The sequence below is a fragment of the Cibotium barometz genome, chromosome 32 (assembly GCF_041138505.1).
Source record: "Cibotium barometz isolate CiBa-2024 chromosome 32, ASM4113850v1, whole genome shotgun sequence".
NCBI classification, from domain to species: domain Eukaryota; kingdom Viridiplantae; phylum Streptophyta; class Polypodiopsida; order Cyatheales; family Cibotiaceae; genus Cibotium; species Cibotium barometz.
Genome location: NC_141077.1, coordinates 26,572,634 through 26,598,209, shown reverse-complemented (window position 1 = coordinate 26,598,209; position 25,576 = coordinate 26,572,634). Strand labels below are relative to the sequence as shown.

The 25,576-nt window shown below is 44.3% G+C and overlaps 1 protein-coding gene across 3 annotated transcripts in view; it reads right to left on the bottom strand.

Moving 5' to 3' along the window:
• The window catches only part of LOC147620025 (cyclin-like protein), a 66,718-nt gene that overhangs the window by 29,504 nt on the left and 11,638 nt on the right, over positions 1-25,576 (bottom strand). The window lies entirely within an intron of this gene.

Genomic DNA, 25,576 nt, shown 5'->3' with positions numbered 1-25,576 from the left:
TCCAAGATCCCCTAAACACATAACAAACACATGGTTAATCCAAAGTTAAAATCGGCAAGCTCAGGCTCACCACCCAACCATAGATCCAAAAACGTCGGATCACCCCTGAGCATCGGGATAAGGTTTCCATCCATACAAACCCGACCAATAGGCCCTCGTGTCCCGCACCACCAAGACGCATCCTAAGGGACCAATGGCAATTCGTCCAAATCACTATGGATAGACAGGCACTCTCATGGCGCAAGGCTACAACAATACAATAACCCACTCCACTCATAACCCTCACTTATAAGAGAATAGTTGAAGGCACAAGCAGCGGAAGCACAGGAGAGACTTGGAGCAGCTAGCAATGATCCAACACTTGAGCAAAAATGATGAATGAATTGTGCAAACACTTAATCTAAGCATGCAATCTTCATAATTAATCCCATGGCACGCTTTTCATAGACAAGCGGCGATCGCAAAGCTTGTTCTTATATACATCATGAAGGGGCTGGTCGGCCAGCATAAAAACCCACGACTAAGGAAAAAGTCCACAACTAGGAAAAACACCTAATAAAAGGTGGGAAAAATACCCAAAAATATCATATAAATATGCTGAATAAAAGGGAGCATAAAAGGGATCAAATGGGATTGGGGATGATCATTCCAACACCTCCACTCAGCTCCAGCATGGAGGTTCAACTCCGATACAGGTAAGGAGCTGATCGATAGTATCTCGAGGAAGAGGTTTGGTGAAGAGATCAACTAGGTTTTCTTGAAAGGGACAATACTCCAGAGAAATGATGCCGTCAACAACCAGCTCACGAACAAAGTGAAAATGAGCCTCAATGTGCTTGGTCCTCCCATTAAAAGATGAAGTACGTGCCAATGCCAAGGCACTCTGGCTGTCTATAAGAATACGAATGGGAGAGTCCAAAAGAACATCAAGGTTACTCACCATCTGCATCAACCGTAATAGCTCGCAACAAGTATCCAAATAAGCACGGTACTCAGCCTCAGTGGAAGAAAGAGAAACTGTAGTCTGCTTCTTGGATCTCCAAGAAATGAGGCCAAGACCTAGAGTGAAGTAGTAACCAAAAGTGGAACACCTCGTATCCTGATCACCTGCCCAATCAGCATCAAAGTATCCAACAAGCTCAGTGCCTCCTTTGAAAGAGAGACCATAGTCCAAGGTACCAAATAAGTATCGAAGAACCTTGAGAGCGGCTTGCCAATGAGAATGTCAAGGAATCTCACTGAGAATACTCACACTGTAAGAAATGTTGGGCAAGTGAGGATGAGCGGAGAGGGCAAGAACTATCCGGATATTGGTGTATCTAGCTATAGGGGCAAAAGTTTCCTCATAGTCAATACCGTCAATCTGAGAATACCCCTTTGCAACCAATCTATCTTTGTGTTTGTCTAGAGAACCATCGGCATGAAACTTGGTTTTAAAGACCCACTTGATCCCAATGACCAGCCTATGCAAAGGCTGATCCACAAGCTCCCATGTATTATTCCTTTCAATGGAATCAATCTCGGCCTCCATGGCTGCCTGCCACTCAAAAACACCAAGAGCCTCTTTAGCTATAGTAGGCTCATACGATTGCACCACTTTACTCATCAAGGCGAGGTTACAAGAATGAAAAAGCTGAAATAATCTTTGTGCCCGTGTCAAAGGTGTTGCTGAGGAGTCAGCAAGCTAATGAAGATCAACATGTGAGAGATGAGTCACGAACAGTGGCTTCTAGCCATCGGGGAAGCCTGGGGGCAATCCTTCATCGCAGACACGCAAGAGTGGGGTGGAGAAGCTGAGGGGGGGTGGGGTGCCGAGCAAGAAGAGGAAGAAGAGGAACCTCTATAGTAAGCTTGGGATGGGACCATGAATCATTGGACGAGGGTTCAACAAAGTGAACATCACGAGAAATCACTAAGGAATTTGTCTCCGGATCCCATAATCTGTAAGCTTTGGATTGAGAGCTATAACCAAGGAATTTGCACTTCTTGGATTTGGAATCAAATTTGGACCTGGCAGAATAAGGGATATGGGCATCACAACCAAAAACCCTAAGATGTGAAACTGAAGGTTTCTGTCGTGTAAAAGCCTCCTCCAGTGTCACATTAGCAATCACCTTTGTGGGAGAGCAGTTGATGATGTACACAGCAGTGGTCACAACTTCTCCCTAGAAAGAGGAAAGAAGAGCGGAAGAAGAAAGTATGGTACGGGCCATCTCCTGAACAGTCTTGTTTTTTACCATTATGTTGTGGAGTGCTAGGTGTGGAGAAGTGACGGCCAATACCTTTCTATGAACAAAAGTTGTGGAAGGCTTTGGAGATGAATTCTCCTCCATTGTCCGAACGGACTTGCCGAACCTTCTCTGTGGTCGCATTCTCGACCACAACCACCCACTCTTGAAGCGGGAGAAAGCCTGAGACTTTTCTGCCAAGAGATACACCCAAACTTTACGTATATGAACCCGAGGGTATTCCAAACTCCTACAAAGGAAAGCACAACTTGACCAATGAGCAAATAGAGGTCTACCACAAGGAAGGGAAATGCTTTAGATGTAGCAAAGAGGGGTACATGTCGGCCCAATGTCCAGATCGTCCCAAGGGACCTAGAGAGAAAGTAAAGACCAAGGAAAAGTCTAAGCCAGTGGTTGGTGGCATTCTCGATGTATTGGAAAACACTTCAAAACCCGAGGCTACAAAGCTATGCCTCTCTTGGAGCAAAGTACAAGACAAGAGTACTCTAGTGTTGTGTGACATAGGAGCCACAGATAATTTCATTTCCATAGAGCTTGCGTAACAATTGGGTATCAAACCTCAAGAGATAGGACCAATCTTGCATGCGGAACAACTGTTTCATGGTGACGCAATGGCAGTAACGCCTACCATTGGTAAGTTGAGGATTCATGTCCACCATTATGCGGACTATGAGGATTTCTTTATTTTACCTTTGAAGCACTCGGATGTCATCTTGGGGATGCCATGGTTCCATAGGAAAAGAGTGCTATTATCTAGATTCTCGAGAGGACCGTTTCTTTTAAGCATAAGAATTAAGGATATTACTATTGTAGCAAAGAAGAAGGGAGATACCATCCCTATTGTATCCCATGTATCTATTTCCAAAGCAATAAAGTCTTCCATCTTCGCATACATGATCTTTGTAAAGGATGAGAATGAAGACTCGGTGAAACATTTAAACTCTCTTGAGAGGGAGAGACTACATCTAAAGGGATACAAGGATTGCTTCACGGATGTTATTCTAGGAGAGTAGTCTCCTAAGCGAAGAGGATCATGTGATAGAGTTGATTCCGAGGAGTTCACCCCCGAATCTACCTTCTTACCGTGTGAGTGTGATACAACAAGAAGAGATTATGACAGGCACACGACCTGCTATCAAAGCAATAAAGTATTCCATCTTCGCATGCATGATCTTTGTAAAGGATGAGAATGAAGACTCAGTGAAAGATTTAAACTCTCTTGAGAGGGAGAGACTACATCTAGAGGGATACAAGGATTTCTTCACGGATGTTATTCCAGGAGAGTAGTCTCCTAAGCGAAGAGGATCATGTGATAGAGTTGATTCCGAGGAGTTCACCCCCGAATCTACCTTCTTACCATGTGAGTGTGTGTCATGACCCTGTGAAAGTGGAACAGCATGAGTGTCGAGCAAGATAAATATTTAATGATTCATATTTGGGTGCCCGGACAAATAGAAATATGTGTGGACATCCCCAAGTGTGAAGGGGGGCCAAGGGATTTATTATTTTTAATGTTTTAACCTTGGGTGGCCCCTAGGCATAAGTGACCCTTAGGAAGTTTGATAAATTTTAGAAAGGGGCCACTTGGATATTTTTGGGAAAGAGGCAACTCCACTTTTGGAGGTACACGCCTCTCTCTTCTCTCTCTCTCTTGCTTTTGGAGAGAAGTCGTGCAAGCTACCTGCGTGGAGGAGAAGGAAAACACAATTGACTGGCTGCATAGAGGGTATTGCTGGTTTTCCTGCTAGAGAGTAGCCGTACAGTACAGCAGCTGTGAGAAGGCTAGTACAGACTGGTACGGGTGCTGCAGGTTCAGGCGACTACTGTGCAGGTTGGCTGGCGACTGGTACAGGCAGTAGCTGCAGGCGTAGACCTGTACGTACAGGTGCAGGCTGACAAGGACAGCGCAGACCTGTACGGACAGGTGCAGGCTGACAAGGACAACCTTGTCCAGCAGGTACAGGGGGCAGAAACTGTACGGACAGTCCTGTCCAGCAAGTACAGGCAACGAAAACTGTATGGACAGTCCTGTCCAGCAGGTACAGGCGGGTACACCTGTCCAGCTGTGCAGGCGGCGCATCAGTCAGGCGGCTGCAGATACAGTACTGTACGGACAGGTACATGCGAGTACAGTCCGGTGCAATCCAGCAGTTCAGGCGGTGCATCAGTCAGGCGGCTGCAGGGAGAAAAGTACAGACAGGCACAGACTGGTACGGTCAGTCCCTCTGATGCAGAACTGCGCATAAAAATTGGTAAACTCTGAACATATCTTTCTTTCTTTCTTTCCACTGGCTTATGTCTGCTCTTTCTTCTGGCCCCTTGTGAGAGGAGGGGTATGGCAGTTTGAAGGGTGGAAACAGAGATTGGACAGGGATGTGTATTTGAGCTGAGTTTGAAGCCATGTTCATGGAACAGCTAGATGTATGCTCAAGGCTGCCCTATTGAATTGTCTTGGTTGATCAGAGGAAAATACGGTGTGTTGCTTTTGTGGGACACAGATCTGTATGTGAATCCTCTATGCTAAGAAGTCTTGAGGGCTGCCAGATTGGACATGCAGGTTTACTTTCTTTGACTGGCTTTGTTGTACTCAGTTATACATTTCATTGAATTTGAATAAAGAAATACCGAAAGGGGCGCCAAGCTTTGGGGCCAACAGGTGTCAGTTCTGGAGCATTCTAGCTCCTGTTAATTTGTTATTTATTTGGACTACAATTGGAAGGGTGACTGCTAGTCTACCGCACTTTGGTTTCTACCAGAGGCCGGTTTCAAGGTTCCGTTGCCGGGACCCATCATCAACTTTCTTAAGGGGGTGAGCTCGTGGTTGTCTCGAGGAAAGTCATTGCTGAAAAATTCAGCAACATGTGAAGAGGAAGAGAAAGAGGCCTCTCTTGAGAGAAATGAATCTGAGGATATTCTTGCAGGAGAACAGGCTGCAGATGATGCACAATATGAGGATGTAACACAGCCAGAAGATATGCCTAGTAAAGAGGAAGATGATGCTCAATTTAAAAATCGTTTGGCAAGTGTAATGGATGTGTTTATGCAGCTCACTCAAAGTGAGAAGTTTGCTGAATTTATGAGATCCCGTTCTGAGCCTGAAAAGAAGAAGAAAGTGCGTTCTAAGAACCCACCTCAGGGCAATAGTGGTGCCTTCTCACAGGATCCATCTTTTGGGCAGTTTCCGAACATGCAACATGCTTTTGGTGCCAACTCACAGAGTTCCTTTTTTGGACAGCCATCTATTCCACAGCAGTCTATGCATCCAGGCTATTTTGGTGGTGGCTCTGTGTTCCAATCCATGGCTGGGGGTTATCCTCAGGGAGGCATGGGTATTCCAGGGAATTTTGGAGCTAGTTTTCAGCCTGGTATGCAAGGGAATATGTATGGTGGTATGCAGTCCGGAATGCAAGGAACCATGTATGGGGGCATGCAGCCCGGTATGCATAGTGGTATGTTTGGAAACATGGCTGGAATGTATGGAATGCCAGGTGTGGGAACTGGCAAGGTTGATCCTATGATGGGCATGAATGCTGGGGGTAGCAATCTTGTGAAGCCACTTCCTTACGATAATCTAACGCCTATGGGTAAGGCGAAGGATTATAAGGAAGGGGGAGCTGCAGTGAAATTTGACACGTTCAGTGGGGCCAAAGATAAGCTAAAGGCACTTACCTTTTTACAGCAATTTGACGTTGCTTTTTTTGGTGGTAATTACACGGAATCCTCTAAGGTGAGAAAAGCTGCGACTTTTCTCAAGGGCAATGCATTGCAGTGGTGGTCCACTCTTCTTTTACACGGCATAGCACCATCTACTTGGGTACAGTTTAAGCATTTCCGTATGGCTCACATCTACTTTTGAGGTGGATGTAATGACAGCATGGCACAAGTTGGATGCATCAAGTGTGAAAATCTTGAGGATTATAATAAGAAGTTTTGGGAAGCTTTACTCCCAGTTACTTCCTATCGTGCAGTGCCTTTGTCTGAGCAGGTGGAGAAGTATTGTTGTGGACTGCCCAAGGAAGTGTGTGACTATTGCATAAAGACTCGAGTAACAAATATGTCACAGATGATAGAGAATGCTATGACAGCAAGTGCGTTACTCACTGGGGTCTCATCTGGATTTAAAGGAAGTAAAAGCTCACACGAGATCTGAAAAGTCAGGGCATGCTTCGCGTGATGCAAAAGGGGCTACAGAGAAGCGGTATAAGAAGTTACCAATGCCCAAGAGAACTCCCCTGAGGAGAGACAGGCTTTGATGGATGCTCGAAAATGTTTTTACTGTACAGAGGAGGGACATATGTCTTTTAAGTGTCCCAAGCGTAAGTCCCAAAAGGACTCTGACACTAAAGGGGAGCCCAAGTCTAAGGAAACAAAACCTTCTGCAGGGTTAGTTCCTGATCTTGTTGGGGAACGGCCAGGTGGTGAAGAGACTGAGTTGTGGAGGGCATGGGGCAAAGTGAGAGATCAAAATGCCTTGATTTTCTTTGACACAGGTGCTAGAGCCAACTTTATTTCATCGGATTTGGCTGGCCGATTGGGAATCCGTGCAGAGGAGATGGGGCCTTTGTATGAGGCTAATATGGCTTGTCCTGGGTATGCAGAACCTGTTACTCCTATTATTGGGAAGCTCAGGCTTCATGTGCAGGGTTATGTGGACAGCGAGGAGTTTTTCATCATGCCATTTGATGGATGTGATGTTTTGTTGGGTATGCCATGGTGCCATAGAGTACATGCGGTGGTGGATACATACAACAGGAAGATTACTTTGACTCATAGAGGGAAAGAACATGTTTTGGATGTAAAGCTTAAAGAGGAATCTGTTCCTATTGTATAAGCTTCCGCAATCTCATCAGTAATGAAAAAGCATCTTTCCGCGTGCTTGATTTTTGTAAAGGATGCAAAAGATGATGAGTCTAAATCTAATTTGTCTACGTTAGATAAGGACAGGACTGATTTCTTATGTGAGTTCCAAGATTGTTTTTCCGAGTCATTGCCAGGAGAACTTCCTCCGGAAAGGCTAGAAGATCATGCTATTGATCTAATTCCGGGTAGTACTCCACCAAATAGACCGCCGTACCGTGTTAGTGCAGCTCAACAAGAAGAAATTATGAGTCAGGTACAAAAGCTGTTGAATAAAGGGTTGATCCAGCCAAGCTCATCACCCTTTTGCTCACCTGTACTCTTAGTGCAAAAGAAAGATAGTTCTTGGCGCATGTGTATTGATTACAGGGCGCTAAACAAGAATACCATCAAGAATCGATTTCCTATTCCGAGGATCGATGACATATTGGACCGCTTACAGGGCTCAACAGTCTTTAGTCGGATAGACTTGAAAAGCGGGTATCATCAGATACGCATTAGACCCGAGGATGTGCATAAGACAGCATTTCGAACCACTTTTGGGTTATATGAGTTCTTGGTTATGCCCTTTGGTTTGACAAATGCACCTGCCACATTTAACAGAATGATGGACAGGATTTTCCGGCCTCATAGAGCGTTTGTGGGCACATTCTTTGATGATATGATTGTGCATTCACACACTGAGGAGAAGCATAGGAGGCATTTGGCCATTGTGTTTGAAGAACTCCGGAAGCATAGGTTGATCATTAATGGCAAGAAGAGTGAGTTCTTCTTGGAAGAGATACACTTCTTGGGGCATATTGTGTCTAAGCATGGAGTCCGTATGGATCCTTCGAAAGTGGAAGCAATTCTTAATTGGCCAGATTTGAGGACCGTGCATGATGTACGCAACTTTTTGGGATTGTGTTCCTATTACAGGCGGTACATACGGTATTTTGCTGAGATTGCTTTGCCCCTTCATGCCTTAACAAAGAAGGCAACTCCGTTAGATGGGCTGATCAGGAAATTACAGCCTTTAAAAAGCTTAAAGAAAAGCTTACTTCGGATCCCGTATTGGTATTACCGGATCTCCGAAAGGCTTTTGTTGTCTAGTGTGATGCATGTGGAAACAGCATTGGGGCAGTTCTCATGCAGGAAGGACATGTGATAGCCTATGAGAGTCGTATATTGCAGAATGCCGAGAAGCATTTACAGGTTTATGAGAAAGAGATGTTGGCTGTAATTCATGCTCTTTCTACATGGAAACACTATTTGCTTGGGACTGATTTCACTGTGCAGACAGATCATCAGACCTTGCGTTATTCCTCAACAAACTAAACTTTCTGAGAAGCATATGCGATGGGCCAACTTTTTGTCTATGTTCCACTTCCAGATTGTGCATGTGGAAGGCAAAAAGAATGTTGTGGCAGATGCTTTGTCACGCAAGCCACAGGTCTCAGCAGTTTCACTTGCTTATCATCATGAGCTTGATGAAATGAAAGAGCAGTATGCCCATGATGAGGACTTTGAAAGGCTCTATGATCAGATGTTTGAGGGTCAGTGGCATGATCATTATACTCTCAGAGATGGTTTTTTGTTGATGCATGGTAGATTGTGTGTTACCAGGCAATTACGACTCAAGGTTATGATTGAAAGTCATGCTCCATCGCATGCAGGTCATAGAGGTATTGACGCCACGATAAAAGCAGTTGAGACTTTCTTTTATTGGCCAACCTTGAGAAGAGACGTTGATGCTTTTGTTAGGCAATGCATTGTATGTCAGAAGGTGAAGTTTGACCGTCAAAAGACACCAGGGTTACTTCAGCCTTTACCTATTCCAGATAGACCATGGGAGAGCATTGCCATGGATTTTATATTTGATCTTCCACGTACACAAACGGGGAATGATGGCATTTGGACTATCATATGCAGGTTCAGTACGCAGGCTCATTTCATTCCCGTGCGTAAGACGATCAAAGTTGATCGTATGGTGAAGTTGTTCATGACGAACATCTTCAAGTATCATTTCTTGCCTTCGTCTATCATCAGTGACCGTGATCCACGGATGACGAGTTTATTCTGGAGAGGGTTGTTTGACAACATGGGTACAACTCTCAAGTTTTCATCTTCATTTCATACACAAACAGATGGTCAATCGGAAGAGGCTAATTCTACAGTGTTAGATCTTCTTAAGTGTTATGTGTCAGAGCACAAGCAACAATGGGAAAAGTATCTTCCTTTGGTGGAGTTTGCATATAACAACACCGTCCATACCTAGACGGGCAAGGCGCCTTTTGAGATTGTGGAAGGAGGGAAGAAGGTACCACCTATTTTGCACACAAAGGATAAGATCTTTGAGGCTGATCAGTATGTGGCGAATATGGATGAAGCTTATCGGAGAGTTAAGTTGGCACTCCAGAAAACTCAGCAAAAGCAAAAGAAAACTGCAGACCGTCACAGACGTGCATTAGAGTTTGCATTGGGTGATTGGGTTCTTTTGCGATTTGAAAAAGCTAGGCTCAAGAAGATGAAGGGTAAAGAGCGCTTATTCCCTAAGTTGAGCATGCGCTATTATGGACCTTTTCAGGTATTGGAAAAGATTGGTGAGGTGGCCTATCGCTTGAAGCTACCAACTCACTGGAGGATTCACAATGCATTTCATGTGAGTCTACTTAGACCTTTCCATGAGGATGTGCCTGAGGATGTATCAGATGAGGCTCAGCCGGAAGTTGAGGAACTTGATGAGGTTCTTATTCCAGAGCAGATACTGGCACATAAAGAAAGAAAGGTACGAGGTAAAGTTTCCCGTCGTTATCTTGTGAAGTTCAAGAACTTTTCACCGATGGATGCGAAGTGGATGGAGGAAGGTGACTTAACAGATTCACCTCAGGTTTTGCAGCTTTATCTCGATGCCTTTGAGTTGGAGCCGACTCTTGTTACGGCTCATTCAGGTTCAGCAGAGCATGGGTCTGGAGCATTGCCTGATGCTCAAGAGAGGGGTAGCACCTCCACTCCCTTGACAGACAGGCTCAGATGACATCTAGAGGTCGCTTGGTGCAGCTTTTGTCTCACCCGAAGGTACTGATGGCTGACAGTACATCTGTTTATGGGACTTCTATGATATATGTGTACTAGTCACATTGGATGTTGTGGTTGTGTATGGTTCACAGTGGTATACAACTTGGACTACTACTACACCATTGGTTTGCAGTGAATGTTGTTACATACGCATGGCTTAGAGAGATTGGGACACTGATCTTGCCATATAGTACATTTCACTTTGGATATTTTGCTGTATCACCAGATTGCAATCGAGGACGCTTGCCATTTTTCAAGAGAGGGGTATGTCATGACCCTGTGAAAGTGGAACAGCATGAGTGTCAGCATGGTGGTTGGTGAGCAAGATAAATATTTAATGATTCATATTTGGGTGCCCGAACAAATAGAAATATGTGTGGACATCCCCAAGTGTGAAGGGGGACCAAGGGATTTATTATTTTTAATGTTTTAACCTTGGGTGGCCCCTAGGCATAAGTGACCCTTAGGAAGTTTGATAAATTTCAGAAAGGGGCCACTTGGATATTTTTGGGAAAGGGGCAACTCCACTTTTGGAGGTACACGCCTCTCTCTTCTCTCTCTCTCTTGCTTTTGGAGAGAAGTCGTGCAAGCTACCTGCGTGGAGGAGAAGGAAAACACAATCGACTGGCTGCATAGAGGGTATTGCTGGTTTTCCTGCGTGGAGAGTAGCCGTACAGTACAGCAGCTGTGAGAAGGCTAGTACAGACTGGTACGGGTGCTGCAGGTTCAGGCGACTACTGTGCAGGTTGGCCGGCGGCTGGTACAGCCAGTAGCTGCAGGCGTAGACCTGTACGGACAGGTGAAGGCTGACAAGGACAGCGCAAACCTGTACGGACAGGTGCAGGCTGACAAGGACAACCCTGTCCAACAGGTACAGGCGGTAGAAAATGTACGGACAGTCCTGTCCAGCAGGTACATGCGGCGGAAGCTGTACGGACGGTCCTGTCCAACAGGTACAGGCAGGTGCACCTGTCCAGCTATGCAGGCGGCGCATCAGTCGGGCGGCTGCAGGTACAGTACTGTACGGACAGGTACAGGCGGGTACAATCCGGTGCAGTCCAGCAGTTCACGCGGTGCATCAGTCAGGCGGCTGCAGGGAGAAAAGTACAGACAGGCTGCTGCAAGTACAGACTAGTACGGTCAGTCCCTCTGATGCAGAACTGCACATAAAATATGATAAACTCTGAATATATCTTTCTTTCTTTCCACTGGCTTATGTCTGCTACAAAGTTGTTTCTTCTGGCCCCTTGTGAGAGGAGGGGTATGGCAGTTTGAAGGGTGGAAACAGAGATTGGACAGTGGATGTGTATTTGAGCTGAGTTTGAAGCCATGTTCATGGAACAAGGCTGCCCTATTGAATTGTCTTGGTTGATCAGAGGAAAATACGGTGTGTTGCTTTTGTGGGACACAGATCTGTATGTGAATCCTCTATGCTAAGAAGTCTTGAGGGCTGCCAGATTGGACATGCAGGTTTACTTTCTTTGATTGGCTTTGTTGTACTCAGTTATACATTTCATTGAATTTGAATAAAGAAATACCGAAAGGGGCGCCAAGCTTTGGGGCCAACAGGTGTCGATTTCCTTTCAGTTCTGGAGCATTCTAGCTCCTGTTAATGTGTTATTTATTTGGATTACAATTGGAAGGGTGACTCCTAGCCTACCGCACTTTGGTTTCTACCAGAGGCCGGTTTCAGTGTGATACAACAAGAAGAGATTATGACACAAGCACATGACCTACTATCAAAGGGGTTGATACGGCCTAGTTCTTCACCCTTTTGTTCTCCAGTGCTTCTAGTGCAGAAGAAAGATGGCTCACTCCGCACGTGCGTGGATCACAGAGCCTTGAACAAGATTACAATCAAGAATCAGTTTCCTATACCGAGGGTTGATGATATATTGGATGGCTGGAAGGCGCGGCATTCTTTAGTAGGATTGACTTAAAGAGTGGCTATCATCAGATTCAAATCCTACCGCAAGATATTCACAAGACTGCATTCTATACCACTTTTGGATTGTATGAGTATTTGGTGATGCCTTTTGGACTCACAAATGCTTCGACTACCTTCAACCGCATGATGGATCGGATCTTTAGACCACATCGGTGTTGGAGTATGCACAGGCGGAAGCATAGAGAGAGAAAAAAGAGAGAGAGAAGGAGAGAGAGCCATTATTGACAAGATCACCTTATTGATTACCAAGAGGCTTACAATCGCAATAGCCAACAAATGGGGTTACACTGTGCTTGGGATTGGATATTGAACAAGTGATGAGGAGAGGCCTTTATATAAGGAGGCCTTGTAGCTAGCCGACTGCACATGAACTCGCTAACAGTAGCCCATGACTTGGTAAACAAGAGAAAAAACAAGTGTGCTAAATAAAAGGCCAAGTTCCCAAATCAATGAGATACACAATATTTTAACACCCCCTCTGCACCTCATAGTGTGCAAAAGTCTGAAGAAGATAAATTGATGAAGATGCAACCACATGGACACTCCAGTATTGCTCAATACCGGATACACCTCAGAAAGAGCACCTGCCAACCTGACTCCTCGAAACAAAAATGCCACCCTGAACAGCAAAGAAATCTGCTTCGCTCTGAATTCCCACACCAATGTGTGGTGAACTCCAAGTATATAGAATGATGAGCTATCAAACAAACCATGCCCATAACCCCTCCTCATCGGACTAAGAACACATCACCTCCCAAATCCTCGAGCAATGAACTTAGAACTCATCCAGTCCATAATCTCTGCTACACCAAGCAATGAATTTGAAACTCATTCAATCCATAGCTAGAAAACAGACGCCTAGAAAAAGAATGTGGTTGCAAAAGCTCTATCTAGGAGACCACAGGTACATTTAGTGACCATTGCCTATCATAGAGAGTTGGATTCCATGAGAGATCACTATGTGCATGACGAGGACTTCGGGGAATTTTGCAGAAGCTAGAGGATGGTCAAACAAATAATCACTATTCCTTGAAAGAGGGACATTTGATGATGGATACACGGTTATGCATAACCAAGGATTTGCGGCAAAAGTGATTGAAGAGTCACATGCACCACCTTATGCAGGGCATAGAGGTATTTCTTCTACTACGCAAGCATTGGAATGGTACTTCTATTGGGCTGGCATGAGAAAGGATATTGATAAGTACGTATCCGAGTGCTTGGCTTGTCAAAAGGTCAAGTATAATCATCAAAAGACTCAAGGACTGCTTATGCCTCTACTTGTGCCCAAGAGGCCATGGGAAAGTATAGCGAGGACTTCATTTTTGACTCGCCAAAGTCAAAGTTGGTATTTGGACCATTGTGGACAGGTTCAATAAACAAGCTCATTTCATTTCATTGAGGAAGACCTTCAAAGTAAACCACATGGTAAGGATTTTCCTGGCAAAGGTGTTCAAACATCATGGCGATCAAGATCCCAAAACCAACAGTTTGTTTTGGAGAGCATTGTTTGATAATATGGGGACGAAACTGGGTTTTTCTTCCTCATATCATCCACAAATACATGGCCAGAGTGAGATAGCAAATTCAAACATATTGGATTTGTTGAAGCGCTATGTGACAGAACAGAAAACGGAGTGGGAGAAGTATTGTGAGACCTCCATGAACCTGCTAGAAGAGAATAGGACAACTAACCGTCGGATATAGACCCTAGTCGGCTAAAATAGCCCTGGCCGTCCACACATGTCCAGACTCCCCTGAACCGCCCAACTGCCCCTAGTCCTACCTGTGTCTTGACACTACTCCCCCCTTTTGAAAACAAAAGTAGGATAGCGGGTCTTGAGAGTACTAACGTCCTTCCAAGTTGAACCTTTTTCCGGTCTATCCTTCCACTTAGCTAGACATTGTTGTCTAATTCTGTGACGAGTTCACTTCTCTTGAAAATCCAAGATGCACTCTGGCTCGTGTGATAACACCGGAGCTCAATTAAATCTACAAGAACACATGTATTCACCACATTGGCATCTTCACCTAATCGTTTCCGCACGCGACAAACATGAAAAACTGGGTGAACCTTGGAATGTTCTAGCATAGCTAACTTGTAGACAACTTCACCTATACGCTTAAGGATTGTGAAAGGTCCACAATACCTAGGTGACAACTTTGGCACTTTGCCTATCTTCAAAGTTTTCGAACTCGGGGGAACCTTGAGAAATACTTGGTCACCTTGTTCAAATGTGCCACTCTGCGGTCTTCATCTGCATAATGCTTGTAACGATCTTAGGCCCGTTTAACATTTTCCTTAGCGAACTTCAGTATATCGTTATGATCTTGCAGAAAATCTTTCACTTTTTGAATTCTTTCAGTAGCTAACCCCACCGCTACTGGAGATCGAGGTTGAAACCCATACATAAGCATGAAAGGACTAAAGCATGTAGCGGCATGCTTCGCACTATTGTAGGCAAATTCCAAAATTGGTAAGTAATCTTCCCAATTCATTTGCCGTTTAATCACATATGCCCTTAGCATATCCTCAAGTACTTGGTTGACCCTTTCTGTATGACCATCACTCTAGGGATCATCAGCAGTGCTCATACTGAGCATTGTGTCCAACCTCTTGAACACTGCTCGCCAGAAGTGACTATTAAACTTCTGGTATCACTAACTATATTGGTTGACAGCCTATAAAGTCGATAGATATTCTCAACGAAAAGCCAAGCTAACTCTAGCGTTCTCGCCGTGGTTTTAGTCGAAATAAACCGAGACATCTTGGTCAACCTGTCTACTACAACCCAGATGGCATCATGACCTCTGCTAGTTGTAGGTAGACCTACAATAAAATCCATAGAGATGCTTTCCCACTTACCATCAGGGATCTCTAATGGTTGTAACAGCCCTCCTATCTTAAGATGCTCAGCCTTATTGACCTGGCATTTTTGAAAATGCAAAACATATTCTTGGATGTCCCTGTGAAGTCCAGGCTAATAGAATTGCCTTCTCACTAAGGCATAGCTCTTCTTAATTCCAGGATGACCTGCACTTGGACTATCATGACACTCATAATGTCACCATTTGGCCACCCAATTGGCCCACCCGTGATTTCTTATCATGTATGTACATTGGACTGGTGTCCATGCCAGTTGTTTATGGCGGGGATTAATGCCACTCATGTGATACTGTAGACTTGGCTTTCCGTTGGGACTTGTGCCTCCGTGTACATGCCCGGAAATGCTTGGTGGATTGGTGTTCCATTGGGTCTGGTACCTCGTGTACTTGCCTGGAACACGTCTATTTTGGTATAGTCTCATGAACGGGGATTGTCCATACCAATGCTGCATTGCATAGCATCTTTATGTGCTTGCTTGCAATTGAAATTGCATGCTGTTTTCATGCTTGCTTGACCAATGTGTAGTTTCGGGTAAGGGGATGCCCGCCCGCGAGCCGTGCGTGTGAAACTGTCTGCTGACATGGTTATGTGGCATGTGACAGGTGGTAAGTATTAGTCATAAACTTGGCCTTAGGAGTTAGCACTAATTTTTAAGTGAGTGTGTACACACTTCATTAAGTTTTGGGCGACCAAAACTCACTTATAAATTATGACCAACCCGGTGTTCACACACACTGATGTCCCAAGGTGGACAAAACCCAATGTCCATCGCCCAGACCTTATCCCCTTTGTACAAAGGGAGTAACCAGCCATGTGTCCACTCTAGCTTGCTCCACAAAGCACCTGCCTGCCACCTACACTGGACAACTCACCACCTCACTCCTCTTCCTCTCTCTAGAGTTTGGCGCCTCCTTCATGAGGGCTGTTGGGCTGCATTTTCTGCACATTCTCCTTCACAACTCCATTTCCAAGCTTGCTAAGGTGATTCTCAAGCTTCCTGGAGTGTTTCCGGATGCTAATCACTCTCCTACACACTCTCAATGACTGAAATTCAGCAAAACAGCTCTCTTTATTGCTGTAATTTCTGGTCTTTTTGCTGAAAACCCTAATTTCAACCTTCCTTTCTCAAGTTGAACCATAGGGAAAGCTTTCCCAAGGTTCCCTTCATCCTCTTGAAGACTTTTGTCGTGAAGAAAGGCGACAAATCAAAGATCTCAACACTCCAAGGACTTCCATCGAGAAGACTTCCGTTGTCATCAACTCTCCTTGCTATTGGTAAGCTTTTATGCTTAAATATGGGAGCCAGTAGCAAGAGGGAGGAACCGGATTACAAGATCACAAACCCTGTGTATTCTCTTGTCCTACGTGCTCTCTTGCATATTGTACAATGACAAGTGGAGAGCCACACAATAGCTGAAGTGACAAGTGTGAGGCCACTTGTCTCACTTTGATCCACTTTATAACAAGTGTCAGGCCACTTGTCTCACTTTGGTCCACTTTCTTGCCACATGTCCCAATCTAAGAGATGGGTCCTTCCATAAACTTTATCTCTAAAAATATCCCAACTGGTAGACATTCTGTCATAGGCACTTTGCCAACTCTTGGTATGTGCTCAATTCCAGATGTAATGACGCGAACAGAATTTCCATCGGAGTCGGGCCAAAAATAGCAACTCTCCTAAATTTTAGGAGTGTGGTCCTTTGTATTCTAGGATAATCCCCCATTCCCAAAGCTTGTACTTTCCAAATATTTAGACATCCTGGAGTCCACCAAACCCCTTTCATACTGGGAAATGTCCAGGCTGGTGACATCCTCCCCAGCTTCTTAAAAGTTGTCCACAACTTTAAGCTTCAAGCCATATATTCAAGATATAATCATGTCCCATCAAGTGGGCAAGACGAGACAGTCTCAAAAATCCAATATATCTGAAGAATCCACGTCCCAAAGAAATGGGTGAGACTAAATAAGTCTCCATAAGAGCAATATCATGTCCCAAAATAAATGGGCGAGACAAATTAGTCCCATAAGTCCAGATATCATAATCCATGTCCCAAGTAAATGGGCGAGACAAAATAAGTCTCCTGCCAATAAGGCATCGGTCCACATGACCCTTGGCATATAGATATAAGTTCCGTGTCAACCAGGCATCATGTCCACTTTACCACTTGCACTCCGTGTTGGTACTCTGACCACACACCTTGGATGAGAGGTGGGCTCAAGTAACAAGATAAAACAATCACTCGCAGGCATAGATAACCTGGTGTTCCATAAGTATTTCTGCTACACATAGTTTATAGGCATTTCGGCCACCAATAGTTTGTAGGCATTTCGGCCACCAATTCACACTACCCTCTCAAGTGCCCATGTTCCCTTCCGTCTGCTCTCTATTGTTCCACCCAGATATGGTAGAAACAATCGTCAAGAGAGCACGTAGGACAAGAGAACACTACACATGGCATGTTGTGCTCGACACTACCCTCTAAAGTGCCCATGTTCCCTTCCATCTGCTCTCTATTGTTCCACCCACACATGGTAGAAACAATCTTCAAGAGAGCACGTAGGACAAGAGAACACTACACAGAGTATGTGAACCATGAGTTTCATAAGTCCAATGCATCCCAAATAAAGGGAGCCATAAAGAATAATCCATCCTAGTAAAAGAAAGTCATAAACATAATCCATAAACCTGAGGATGGATCCAAATCCCTAGAAAAGAAGTCCAAGAATCCATAGACCTGTATACCATAACTCTTACCACATACTCCGTGCTAACCACACACCTTGGAGTAGACGTGGACTTTTATCCATAAAAGCATCATATCCATGAGATATCCAAATATTTCTTCTCTATAAACTGGGACAGATTCGTCCATAGAAATTGCTTGTGAAGCCCAATATCTATATAAATCTCATCCAAGAAAGAAATCTCCATAGATATAATCCATCCCAATAAAGGGAGCCATAAACAATGTTTCCCTGAAACCATCTCAAGGCAAACAACACCACCTTTCTTCTTGCATGGCTATGCAAGGGTTAGTGAACATCAAAAACACTTCATAGTAAATAGCCAAAGCACCAACTTTGCAAACTCAAAGTATACTTAGCTTTTCTTTGCCAGGTTGATCATGCAGCCAAAAGAAATATCTCGTCACCATATCCTTATGATATCCTGAGATATATCTCCATATAGCTTGCCTGTAAGCTTGATAATATAATCCACAATATCCATATGAAAAGAGTGCTAAATGTGTGCACATAAAGCCAACTCCATACTTCCAAGATAAATTTTGTGAATTCATAAATCCTTGATCAACAAGCTGTCTACTGCTCATGCTCTTGCTTCATAAGCTATGAAGCGGCTGGCGATACTTAACAGCAATGATGGTAAGTGTGGTCCCCACTTGAGATCTTTTCTCTTCCTTATTGCTAGAAGGAAGTCTCCGCTTCCACGAAAGCCTATCCAATGTGACTCGCGGCGCCGCTCGGGAGACTAGGGCCTTTGACACACTTGTTGATACCATCAAGGCATATTAAAACATTTAAACATGGCCACAACCTTAACACATATCCATCATCACTTTGCATAAAACATAAAGCTGGACAAAACATCCACAAATGCTGAAAATGGAGCTTGCACGTGTGACACTGCATAGAGGCCGGAATGGGCCGACCCCCCCCCCCCCCCCCCGGTGGAGTATTTTATTACCCAAGGAGAATAATATCATGTACAAGCTTTGAGGGCCTTACTCTCCCCACGGGAGATGCCGGATTATCCATATACAAATGCCATAACACAGCCCAGCACAAGGCAACTGAGCCGGAACATAAGCTGTAGAAATGTCGAGCCAACAACATAATCCATGTACCTCCATGTGGGTACTGATTCTTCCCCAAAAACCATGGGTCTTCATGCAATAGAGCTGGTACAGCAAGTACAACTCTCCATTCAACCGGTACAACAGGTACAATGGCTGGTACAGCCGGTACAATGGCTGGTACAACAAGTTCAGTGGCTAGTACAATCGGTACAATGGTTGGTACAATAGGTACAACAAGTACAAATGCTGGTACAGCATGTAGAGTGACTAGTACAACATGTACAGTGGTTGGTACAACCGGTACAATGGCTAGAAATCATAATAAATGATTAAATACCCTTGCCTTCAGTATTTCTTCGCGATGAAAGCCTCCAAAACAGTCCCCAACAGCCGGTATTCTTCATGGGCAGCCTTCAAGAGAGAGAGAAAGAGAGTAGCCATCATTAGGGCAACCTGTAACGGTGGTAGAGGCTAGTGTGCAGCAAGAGAACCTCCATTAATGAAGAGAGAGGACTCCAATTTATAGATTTGGGCCTCCCATGAGCTAAAATGGCAAGAGAAGGCTACAATGACAAGTGGAGAGCCACACAATAGCTGAAGTGACAAGTGTGAGGCCACTTGTCTCACTTTGATCCACTTTATAACGAGTGTCAGGCCACTTGTCTCACTTTGGTCCACTTTCTTGCCACATGTCCCAATCTAAGAGATGGGTCCTTCCATAAACTTTATCTCTAAAAATATCCCAACTGGTAGACATTCTGTCATAGGCACTTTGCCAACTCTTGGTATCTGCTCAATTCCAGATGTAATGACGTGAACAGAATTTCCATCGGATTCGGAGCAAAAATAGTAACTCTCCTAAATTTTAGGAGTGTGGTCCTTTGTATTCTAGGATAATCCCCCATTCCCAAAGCTTATACTTTCCAAATATTTAGACATCCTGGAGTCCACTAGACCCCTTTCATACTGGGAAATGTCCAGGCTGGTGACAATTGCTGCCCATTGGTAGCTCACGGAGAAGCTCTCACCGAATCCTATTAGATCATGGGAAGAGTTCAAGGAAAGGTTCTATGCTCAATTCTTGCCTCCCAATGCATTGAATGAGATAACAATGAAGTGGGATTGGGTAAAGCAAAATGACGGGGAATCGGTAAATGCATATGTACAAAAGTTTTGGAAAGTACTTTTGGAGGTGTCTCCATTTATACATGTCACCAAGGCGGAAAGGAAGAGAAGGTTTCAATCGGGATTGCAACCCGTGTACAAAGCGGGACTACAAATGTATCATGGTCATACCTTACACCAATTAATCGCAGCCGCCACCGCCACCGAGCAATTGGAACTGATACATCCTAGTCTTCTCGAAGACCGAAGAAGAGCATAGAGCTCATTTGGCCATTGACATTATCTTGGGCATATTGTGTCCAAAGATGGAGTGCGGATGGATCCTGCAAAGATTGATGCAATTCGGAATTGGCCCAAATTGAGTTCGGTGCATGAGATCCGTAGTTTTCTTGGATTATGCTCTTACTACCGCAGGTTCATTCGGCACTTTGCATGGATTGCTTCTCCTTTACATGATTTGACAAAGAAGAAGGCCGTGTTCAAATGGACTAATGTAGAGAGAGATGCATTCCTCAAATTGAAAGATGTAACTACTCATGGTCCAGTGTTGATCATTCCGGATTTGCAAAAGCCTTTTTGTGTGGAATGGGATGCATCTGGAAATTGCATAGGAGCTGTCCTTTATCAAGAGAGACATGCCGTGGCTTATGAGAGTCGTAGATTGCATGATGCAAAGCTATCTCTTGGCATTTATGAGAAAGAGCTCTTGGCTGTAATTCATGCACTTACTATATGGAAACATTACCTTCTTGGGGATGATTTCCTTGTGAAGACAGATCACCAGAGTTTGAGGTATTTTCTTACTCAAACTAAGTTGTCAGAGAAGCATATGAGGATGGCCAATTTTCTCTCTATGTTTCATTTTCAGATCTTACACACCCTGGGAAAGAAAAATGTAGTGGCCGATGCATTGTCACGAAAGCCGTATGTAGCAGCTATCTCGGTTGCCTCTCATGGGGACTTGTCTACTATGCGTGATTTATATCATACGAATGCTGATTTTGCCACTATTTGGACTGATTTGATGGCTGGTCATGCACATGCCTCATATGTGATCAAAGAGGGTTATCTCATGAAAGATAATTGCCTATGTGTGGTGTCTGACATGAGGCAAAAGGTTTTGGATGAGTGCCATGCTCCTCCATATGCTGGTCATAGAGGCGTAATGCCTACTACGCACATGATTGAGCGGTATTTCTTTTGGCCAGGTATGCAAAAGGACATAGAGGCACATGTACGTGCATGTATCACTTGTCAAAAAGTCAAATTTGATAAGCAAAACGCACCGGGTTTGCTTCAGCCATTGTCTATTCCCACGCAGCCATGGGAAAGTATTACAATGGATTTCATTATGGACTTGCCACGTACCCAACAGGGTAATGATGCAATTTGGACAATTGTGGACAGGTTTAGCAAGCAAGCTCATTTCTTGCCGGTCAAAAAGACCATCAAAGCTAAGCATATGGTTAAAATATATCTTGCACAAAGTGTTCAAACATCATGGAATGCCGAAGTCCATTGTGGGGGATAGAGATCCCAGGACTACAAGTCTCTTTTGGCGGGCCTTATTTGATAATATGGGCACCAAATTGGACTTCTCATCAGCTTATCACCCTCAAACGCATGGGCAAGGTAGGGCTGCAAATTCAGCTGTGTTGAATCTCTTGAAATGTTATGTGGCGGATCAAACGTCTTCCTGAGAGAAGTACTTACCGCTTGCGGAATTTGCATACAACAACACGGTGCATGCATCTACGGGAAAAGCCCCGTTTGAGATTGTTTATGGTAAGGTGGTTTTGCCACCCATCCTTCGCACAAAGAATGAGATATTTGCAGCTGATGAGTATGTAAGAGACTTGGATATTGCTTTTGCGGACAGCCATTGCAAGGTCACAAGACAAGCATAAAAAAGCTGCCGACAAGCATAGAAGACAATTGGATGTTAAAGAGAATGATTGGGTATTGCTGAAATTTGAGAAAGCAAGACTTGCAAAGAGACCTGGCAAAGAGGGTGCATATCCTAAGCTTGCAACCAGGTACTATGGGCCTTTTCGAGTAATCGAGAAGATCAATGAAGTGGCTTTCAGATTGGCATTACCTAGTCATTGGCACATACACAATGCTTTTCATGTGTCTCCTTCGCAAGTATGTAGAGCCGGAGCCCAGTGAAATGGTCATTGAGGATCCACCAGAAGTGGATGAGCTTGAGGAGATCTTGCAGCCAGTGCAGATTGTATATCGCAAGGAACGCAAGCTTGCTGCAAGCAAAGTTGTGAGGCGTTACCTTGTAAAGTTTAAGAACTATCTTCCCATTGATGCTAACATATGCTTTTCAATTGCGGACAACTAGTACTAATTTATAAGTGAGAGTGTATACACTTCATTAAGTTTTGGGCGACCAAAACTCACTTATAAATTATGACAAGCCCGGTGTTCACACACACTGATGTCCCAAGGTGGACATAACCCAATGTCCACCGCCCAGACTTTATCCCCTTTGTACAAAGGGAGTAACCAGCCATGTGTCCACTCTAGCTTGCTCCACAAAGCACCTGCCTGCCACCTACACTGGACAACTCACCACCTCACTCCTCTTCCTCTCTCTAGAGTTTGGCGCCTCCTTCATGAGGGCTGTTGGGCTGCATTTTCTGCACATTCTCCTTCCCAACTCCATTTCCAAGCTTGCTAAGGTGATTCTCAAGCTTCCTGGAGTGTTTCCGGATGCTAATCACTCTCCTACACACTCTCAATGACTGAAATTCAGCAAAACAGCTCTCTTTATTGCTGTAATTTCTGGTCTTTTTGCTGAAAACCCTAATTTCAGCCTTCCTTTCTCAAGTTGAACCATAGGGAAAGCTTTCCCAAGGTTCCCTTCATCCTCTTGAAGACTTTTGTCGTGAAGAAAGGCGACAAATCAAAGATCTCAACACTCCAAGGACTTCCATCGCGAAGACTTCCGTTGTCATCGACTCTCCTTGCTATTGGTAAGCTTTTATGCTTAAATATGGGAGCCAGTAGCAGGAGGGAGGAACCGGATTACAAGATCACAAACCCTGTGTAGTGTTCTCTTGTCCTACGTGCTCTCTTGCATATTCTTGCTACCATGTGTTGGTGGAACAATAGAGAGCAGATGGTAGGGAACATGGGCACTTGAGAGGGTAGTGTGGGTTGCAAGTCTACATCAACAACCACTTGTTTGCAATACTGTATTCATATGCATTGGTATGAAAATCTGGTCAGAAATGCCCATGACACTATGTACTTGATTCTCCCAAGATCAATATACTTTATTTGAGGGAGGGGTCGGCCGTTCCAGCTCATTGTGTGTCTCTTGTCAATTCAGCAATTTACTTCTTGTATTTGAACAAGTGTCCATCAAATCTTAGTGTATTTAAGTGCATTGATTAGCATTGTGTTCAACCAAGTTACACATAAAGTATTTGGCGTCTAGTGTCGAAGTCCGAGGGTACACACACTCCTCCTTTGTGTAACAAGTACCCATTATTGATGAAAAAATGCTTCCAACGATTAAGCTCGTCCCTAAAAAGTAAAGAGCTAGGTGTAAAACTATCATCTGCACTTGCTACTGCGGAGTGTGAGGGATCCCTTCGTGTAACAACTGTCCACACCGTTGCATATGACGGATCATGTTTGCACTTTCCTTTGAGTGAATCTAAAAATTCACTTTTCAACTCCGTAAAACTCAACGAGTTTACTCGAGACATGCGACTTAAAGCATCAGCCCACGACATTGTATCCGCCCTTGCGATACCGTAATTGAAAGTCGAATTCTTAGAGGATTTTTGCCCACCGAGCTTTACGACCTTTCAAATTAGTTTGAGTTGTCAACCATTTGATACTCTCATAATCAAAGACAATCTCAAACTTAGCACCGTAGAAATAATGTCTCCACTTGCCTAGAGCATGAATGATGGCATAAAGCTCACGCTCATACGCAAAATAATTCCGTTGAGCTCTATCCAACTTCTTACTCTCAAAAGCTACTGGTCTTCCTTCCTGAAGAAGCACAGCACCAACTGCATGGTCACTAGCATCTGTTTCAACCACAAACGGCTTATTAGAATCTACTATTGCCAACACAGGTGCAATAGCTATGGCAATCTTAAGGCGATCGAAACTTTGTTATTGGGAAGCATCCCAAACAAAGTTGTGACCCTTGGCCTTTAATTGGTCTATCATAGAAACCGCTAGCTTAGTATAATCTCGGATTAATTTGCGATAGAACCCTGCCAACCCAAGGAATATCTGTAATTCCTCCAAATTGTTTGATGAGGCCACTTAAGGATTGCCTCTACTTTCGCGGGATCCATCTAAATTCTCTCTGCCAAAATTATGTGACCCAAATAATGGATCTCTAAGGCAAAAAACTCACACTTAGCATAAAGTGCTTTTTGCCTTAGCAATTCGAACACTAATCTTAAGTGAGTTCCACGCCACAGGCACAGTTCGAGATTGTTTATGACAAAGTTGTACTACCACCACTTCTAAGAACTAAGGATGAGATCTTTGCAACAGATGAGTATGTCAAAGATATTGATACGGCTTTTGCATAAGTGCGGACAGCCATAGAGAGGTCAAGGGCTACGCAAAAAAAGGCTGCGGATAAGTATAGAAGAACGGTGGAGTACAAGGAAGGTGATTGGATATTATTGAAGTTTGAGAAAGCAAGGCTTCGAAAGTAGAAAGGCAAAGAGAAGGAAGTTGTCCAACAAGTATTATGGACCTTTCCAATATTGGAAAAGATCAACGATGTGGCTTTCAGACTAGCATTGCTCGATCATTGAAGGATTCACAATGCTTTTCATGTGAGTCTCCTTCTGAGACATTACGGACGAGGAACGTTGGGAAGTTGTCCTCTAGGTACTGTGGACCTTATCGGACCCTAAAGAGGATTGGTGAGGTGGCTTATAGACTAGAATTATCTGATACTCATTCATTGGTATTTAAGTCTTGATACAGTTAACGGAGACCTGGGTTGGTAACTATACATCAGCATAAACAGAGTGTACCCAGTAGTTGAATGCTTAGTACTATTGTAGGTAAACTCGACCATTGGGATGTATCACTCCCAATCAGATGGTCGCCTAGAGACGTATGTATGAAGCATATCCTCCAAAACCTGATTCACCCTCTCCGTCTGTCCATCGGACTGAGGATAATCCTGTCACTCACTATGTCACAAGGCAACCCATATAATCTGAACAATTGCTCAACAAATTGTTGAGCCAGACTATCACTCCTTACGAAGCTTGGCATGATAGAAAGCCATTTGTGGCTCATATGTTGCATGTACAACTGCCCGTACTCGATATAGCTCCAAGCCCTGGCTTCACCTTTGCGCTGCCATCCAATAACCAGCCATACTGTAACTGTCAAAGTCACGCGCAACAGCACCACACCACCCCAGGGCACCGAGCAACGTCGATGGCTGGGCTCCCATCTCCTAGCCGTTGCTCCCTGTCATGTGCACAGTGGGTATCTACCGTGTGCTATACGCATGCAAGACTAGTTTCGAGGCTTGGGGAAGCTTGGAACTAGGCAGGCTGATTGACGAGCTGAGTTAGGGAAATACTAACGGGCGGACACCCAAGTATGGACGGGCGGGCGGCCAAGT